Genomic DNA, 7,213 nt, shown 5'->3' on the forward strand with positions numbered 1-7,213 from the left:
CAAGAAGGGTTTCTACAGGCATGTTGCCAACAAGAGGAAGATTAGGGAAAGTGTGGGCCCCTTAGAGAATGAGGGAGGCGACCTAGTGACGGAGGATGTGGAGAAAGCTGAGGTACTCAATGCCTTTTTTGCCTCTGTCTTCACAGACAAGATCAGCTCCCAGACTACTGTACTGGGTGTCACAGAATGGCGAGGTGAACATCCCGCAGTGCTGAAGGAACAGGTCCAAGACTATTTAGAATAATTGGACAAACACAAGTCCATGGGGCCGGATGCAATGCACCCGAGGGTGCTGAGGGAGTTGGCTGAGGTGATTTCAGAGCCGTTGGCTATTATCTTTGAAAGCTCGTGGCAACAGGGGGAGGTCCCTGAGGACTGGAAAAAAGCAAATATAGTGCCATCTTCAAAAAAGGGAGGAAAGAGGATCCAGGGAACTACAGACCGGTCAGCCTCACCTCAATCCCTGGAAAAATCATGGAGCAGGTCCTTAAGGAATCCATTTGAAGGCACTTGGAAGAGAGGAAGGTGATCAGGAACAGTCAACACGGATTCACCAAGGGAAAGTCATGCCTGACCAACCTGATTGCTTTCTATGATGAGGTGACTGGCTCTGTGGATGTAGGGAAGGCGGTGGATGTGATATACCTTGACTTTAGCAAAGCTTTTGATACTGTCTCTCACAGTATTCTTATCAGCAAGTTAAAGAAGTATGGGTTGGATGAATGGACTATAAAATGGATAGAGAACTGGCTAGAGCATAGGGCTCAACAAGTAGTGATCAATGGCTCCATGTCTAGCTGGCAACCGGTCACAAGCGGAGTTCCCCAGGGGTCGGTCCTGGGGCCGGTTTTGTTCAACATCTTTATTAATGATCTGGAGGATGGGGTAGATTGCACCCTCAGCAAGTTTGCGGACGACACTAAGCTGGGGGGAGTGGTAGATACCCTGCAAGGTAGGGATAGGATACAGAGTGACCTAAACAAACTGGAGGAGTGGGCCAAAAGAAATCTAATGAGGTTCAACAAAGAAAAGTGCAGAGTCCTCCACTTAGGAAGGAAGAATCCCATGCACAGCAATAGACTGGGGACCGACGAGCTGGGCAGCAGCTCTGCAGAAAAGGACCTGGGGGTAACAGTGGATACAAAACTGGATATGAGTCAGCAGTGTGCCCTGGTTGTCAAGAAGGCTAATAGCATATTGGGCTGCATTAGGAGGGGCATTGCCAGCAGGTCACGGGAGTGATTATTCCCCTCTATTCGGCATTGGTGAGGCCGCATTTAGAATATTGTGTCCAGTTTTGGGCCCCCACTACAAAAAGGATGTGGACAAGTTGGAGAGAGTGCAGCGGAGGGCAGCAAAAATGATTAGGGGGCTGGAACACAGGACTTATGAGGAGAGGCTGAGGGAACTGGGCTTGTTTAGTCTGCAAGAGAAGAATAAGGGGGGGATTTGATAGCGGCCTTTAACTACCTGAAAGGGGGTTCCAGGGAGGATGGGGCTAGGCTGTTCTCGGTGGTGGCAGATGACAGAACAAGGAGCAATGGTCTCAAGTTGCAGGTCTAGGTTGGACATTAGGAAAAAGTTTTTCACTAGGAGGGTGGTGAAGCACTGGAATGGGTTACCTAGGGAGGTGGTGGAATCTCCATCCTTAGAGGTTTTTAAGCTGAGGCTTGACAAAGCCCTGGCTGGGATGATATAGCTGAGGTTAGTCCTGCTCTGAGCAGGAGGTTGGACTAGATGACCTCCTGAGGTCCCTTCCAACTCTAATATTCTATGATTCTATGATTCCTCCAGCAGGGGTTCTAGGGTTTGTTCTTTTTTCTTCTGAGGGTACTTCTTCACAGAGATAAAAGCTCTTGGCTGCTCTGGGTCAGCTGACTTGGGCTCACAGGGCTCAGATTCCAGTGTGAGAAATTGCAGTGTAGGCGTTGAGCTTTGACTCCAGCCCAAGCCTGTGCGACTCTGTGAGGGGAAAGGGTCCTAGAGCTCAGGCTCCAACCCAAGCCCAAACCTACACAGCAATTTTTTTAGCTTGGAACACAAGCCGAAGTTGACGGAGCTGGGCCAGCTGTGGGTTTTTTATCCCTGTCTAGATGTAATCTAAATGTCCCTGTTACATGCTTTTGAAATGTAGACATCTAATCAGAGCTGTGAAGCAGTACCCAGAGGTTGAGGGTGATTTACCCTCACCATTCCCCACTCACACTGGTGTGGAAACATGGCACTCTGGCAAATTGCCACCCTGGACCTCTCTCTCAGTCAGTTAAGCCATCCATACTCCTCACTCTGCCTGGCTCACATAGCTAGGGAATGGAGCTAAGCACCAATCAAAGGAGAACTTGTGTTACAAAGAGCAAGCAATGCTCCCCTGATCAGCATTTGAGCTCCCCACTCAGACCAACTGAATGAAAGTGAGGAATGGGCTGTCAGAGAATAGTCTCAGCAGGTGAAGTGCGGAGGAGCAAGAGAAAAATCTTCAAAGCCTTATTAATTATTTGTATTAACATAGCTCCTAGGGTTCATAGACCAAGACCCCACTGTGATAAGCGCTGTACAAATCCAGAACACAAATACAGTCCTTGCCCCAAAGAGCTTGCAATCTGAGTGTAAGACAAGAGGCAACAGATGGATACAGGCAGCGACACGGGAATCTACAAGAAAACGATGAGGCAGGACTGGTTAGACTGATAAGGCTGTGGCATCGGCACACCAGCAGCTCAAGGGAAAGTTTGAAGGAGGATAATGTGGTAGTTTTCAGATGTTTGCAGGGAGCTGCTCCGAAGCCTGAGGGGCAGCATGTGAGAAAACACAAAGGAGCTTGTTTGAAAATTAACAAATGGGTGATGGAGACTGTATCATGGGCTGATCAGATGCGGAAGTTGACGTTTCAATACCAAATGAGAGATGATAGGCTGTAAAGGGCCTTGCAAAGACAAGCAAGGAGGGGATGCCAGTGAAGGGATGCAAAGAGAGGGGCTAGGAGAATAATCTTTCCCTGATTCAAGCTGGAGCAGGCCTGCCTTGTCAGTTCTTCTGTTGTTATGATCGACAGACTCTGCTTCTTGTTTCTCTGATTAGACAGCAGGTGGTGCTGTTGTCAAACGGCTTGATGTTTTGTAGTTTTCAAGCAAAAATTGTGTGTCAATGCCATCAGCAGACCAGATCTGAAGACTAAATCTTGCTCTAACACATTTAACCAAAACTAACATGTATGGAATATGGCTGCATGCACCATGGCTGCTGCAGGGGAGGGAGGAGAAGTCAGGGAGGGGCAGGGATAGTTCTTGTGAGCTACTGCACTGTCAGGAAATATTTCCCTATTAGGCTTTGTTCTTGATAGCAAAATATAATTCCATCTAATGTTTCCTCCAGCTAATGCTACCACAATGGTTCAATGGCATATTTATTGTTGATAGGGGTAGTAGTAAATTTTGATTGGTGTGTTTGATCCTTGATATAATGAAATGTCCATTTGGTTCCCTAGCCATTACCTCAGAGATGTGAAGAGCTGCAGATAGCAAAATATGAGAGTGAAAAAACCCACCTGAAGCTGCTGCCCTTTCACTTTTGTTTCCTCCACCACTCCACACCCATATATGCGAGTTACTTGATTTTCTGCTTATGAAAACCATGAGTGAGAAGTTTTTAGTAAAAACAGCAGAAGAGTCGAGCTGTGATCACAAAAGGCTTATGGCCTGTTTTTCAGAAGAGCTGAACAGTCATCACTCCAAATGATGTCAGTGGGAGCTTGTGGGTGTTCAGCCCCTTTGACAATCAGGCCAGTAGTAATTGGAATAATCTTTACTGACTGAGGCTGGCTTTGATGGGTTTTGTTGATTTTAAACATCAGTGATGAATAGTTTTTATGGAAAAGATGTTGTTTTTTTTTCCATTTTTATGAATAGCAAAAATCTTGAGGACCAAACTGATGTCTGTTACTACTCCTGCTCAGAGAAAGAAGATGGGTTAGGACCAAATTCTGTTGTGAGAAACAAGCTTTCGAGCTACATGGAGCTATTCTGCAGGTCTGGGAAAGACACTCTGAGCATCACAGCTCAATGCAAGGTGGAACAGATTGTTTAGCATAAGTAAACACATTCTAAGGGACCATTCAAGGTAACTCTTCTAGATACTAAAAATCATGCACTGAACAGAGACACTGGAATTAACGGTTTATTACATTAATTTCTAACCCACTAACCCCCTCTTTTTGTCCTGTGAATGTAGAAGTGTTAACAGACCACTCCACCTTGAATGGTCTCTTAGAATATGTGCTACCTATTTACGCTGGTTGATCCAATAAGGCCTTGTCTACATTTGCACTTATGCTGGCAAAACCTTTGTCACTTGGGTGTGAAAAAACACCCCTCCGAATGACATATGTTTTGTCGGTATAAGTATGTGCGCGGGGCTCCACGGGTCGCCAACACCGGCCCTAAAAGGTCTGCAAAGGGAAAAAGGTTCTGGTAACCGTGCATGGAGGCATGCACACACCTATAATGGAATGGACATGAGCAACAAATCTCGAAGAACAGCAGTTACAAGTTAAGTAACCTTATTTTATGGTAGTACGTTTCCTGCAATGTCATATGTATGTTTATGAAGCTCTGCTAAGTGTCTCACATGGCTTGAATAGATCCAGGCAAACACTAAAAGCAGAGTTAATTCACACCTCAGTGGGCGGCATTGAACTCTAAAATGGCAGTTCCTAGGGTTGAATCTGGGACTGGGGATATTCACTGGGGGTTATTCTATTGCTCTAACACATTTAACCAAAACTAACATGTTTGGAAGTCTATTGAGTCTATTGAGTGACTGGGCAGAAGCACTCACTCACTAAGATAAGAGATATTAGCTTGCAGGAGGCTGTGCGTGGGCTGACTCAGGAGTGGGGTGTTCACACAGCAAAGCAAGGGCTAGTCAGGCTCTAGGATTGAGGGATTGGGGTGACACAGCTATACACCAGTCCAGATTGCAGGGGGAACGTCACAGCTATGTCACCGGGAGAGCTCTCTCCTGCCGATATAACGCAGCTACACTCACACTTATGCTGGTAAAACGTACGTCGCTCAGCAGGGTGTTTTTTTCACACCCCGAGCAACAAAAGTTTTGCCAGCATAAGCACTAGTGTAGACTAGCCCTAAAAGATATTAGCTCACCACCCTGTCTCTCCAATATGCTGGAACAAACATAGGTACAACTACAATGCATAAACCAACTCTTGATTGTAATTTGAAACTGGTACTGAAAATGTTGTGCATTTTGGGTTCAATAAATGCATATGAAACAAAATTCATGCAACCATTTAAGCAGACAATTAAGTATTTTACTCTGAAGAGGAGAAATTTTACTATCAATTTTGTGTGCTGTTGGATGGAGTGAGAGAACTTTTCAGATGAATATTATCTAGATACAAGTGTATTCTTAGAAGACATGCCAACCCTTTCTAACAAATATTTAGTGCTAGTTATAGGCCTCTTCATGCTATAATTTTCTGCTGCTTTGGGTACTGAACCAAATAGGATTTTTCTTGTCAGAACACCGTATATTTATCTTTACATTTTAAAGCAGCACTGCACCATTTTTATCTAGTGAGCTTTGCACTAATATTTTTTAATCATTCTATTTCTTTCACTGGCCCACTTAATATTTAATTATTCAACTGTTTAATTAAAAAGTGAAACAACTTCAATAGGAGAGAGGGAGGGAGACCAATATTAGAATATCTCACAGCTTAGCTGTTAGGGTACTCAGCTGAGAAATGGCAGAGCCCTGGTCTAATCCCTTCTCGTGGGACTAGAACCATACCCTGGGTGAATATACTATCTACTATGATAAAGATTATAAGGGAGGTCCTCTACCTCTCCCCATCCCTTGGCTGTTTTGTGTGAATTTGTCTGAGGGACCTGATCAAGTAGGTGAGCTAAGAGGCTGCCTACCAGATTCGGCCTCAGCGGGTGACTTGAGCAGCTGAATGCCTATCTTCCCCTAGTTTGTGAGTCATTCTGGGGCTCACACAGGAGGTAGTGAGGCTGCAGTAAGCATGCCTAGAGACAAAAACTTAAGCACCATGTGAGTTTAGGCACCTACAGGGGTAGGTGGCAGCTGAGCAAGAGTTTTGTGGGTCACGGGCACCAAAGTACCTTTATGGATTGCACCCTCACATCAAGAGATTGCACAATAGGTGCCTAATGTTAGGAACCTAAACTCATATTTAGGCTCCTATTTGAGTGTCCCAGTTTTTACAAGTGCTGAGCACCAGCTGCTCCCTTTGACTTCAAATGGAAGTTGATATGTAAGTCCACCTGTAAGCAATTAACTGCTAGCCAGCCACCTAGGCAGCTAATTGACTAATGAGCATCTAGGCCTGGTAAAAGGCTACCAGCACTCAGTTAGAGGCAGGTGCTCCTACAGAGGAGCTCTTTGAGACTGTGGCAGAACAAGGAGTATGATGTGTTAACCTCTCCCAGTTTATTGCTGGAAAAAAGTGATTAAAAAAGGACCAGATGAGCAGAAATTGACTGAGGGCTCCAGCTGGCCTGAAGCTCAGCTCTAGGAGAGCTGGGGACTCTTGAACTCAGGAAAGGATGCTTGCTAGTATTAGCCCCAGAGCCAGAAGAAGGATTAGATTTGAGGGGCCAGTGAGGAAGGGTTTTGTACTCTATAATGAAAATTAGTAAAAGAGGCTTCACAAAGGGAGTATCTTGTTCTCAGTTCCTGGTTCTGGAGATCCTTACAAAACTGCAAGAGGATGAGAAAAAGAGCAGCAGTCCTGGGAGGCCATTCTGTGCTACAAGGTCATTCTAGGAAGTGTCACCTCATCAGAGGGTGGATGAAAACATTTATTTATGAGGTGTTCTGTTCCAAAAAAAAAAACAAAACCCACACAAATCAAAGAGACGAGGTGGGTGGGTAATACGTTTTATTGGACCAGCTTCTGCTGATGAAAGAGACAATATTTTGAGCTACATTAAAAGGTACTCCTAGTCAAAACATGTTTGTTTGGTGTCTGATTTGAAATGACTTTTTCATTTAAAAATGTCCTTCAATTTTATTGTACAAAATTAAATATTTGAAACCAAAACAAAACACTTCATTCTGAGTTGAATGAAAGGTTCAGTTTGATTCCCAAATGATTTTTTTTTTCATTTCCTATTTGCCAGAAATTTCAACAAACTTTGTTTTCAAGTTGATCTGAAAATATTATTTTATA

This window comes from Emydura macquarii, unplaced genomic scaffold (genome assembly GCF_026122565.2).
Source record: "Emydura macquarii macquarii isolate MOO-44397 ecotype Brisbane River unplaced genomic scaffold, CSIRO-AGI_Emac_v2 contig_320, whole genome shotgun sequence".
Classification (NCBI taxonomy): Eukaryota; Metazoa; Chordata; order Testudines; family Chelidae; genus Emydura; species Emydura macquarii.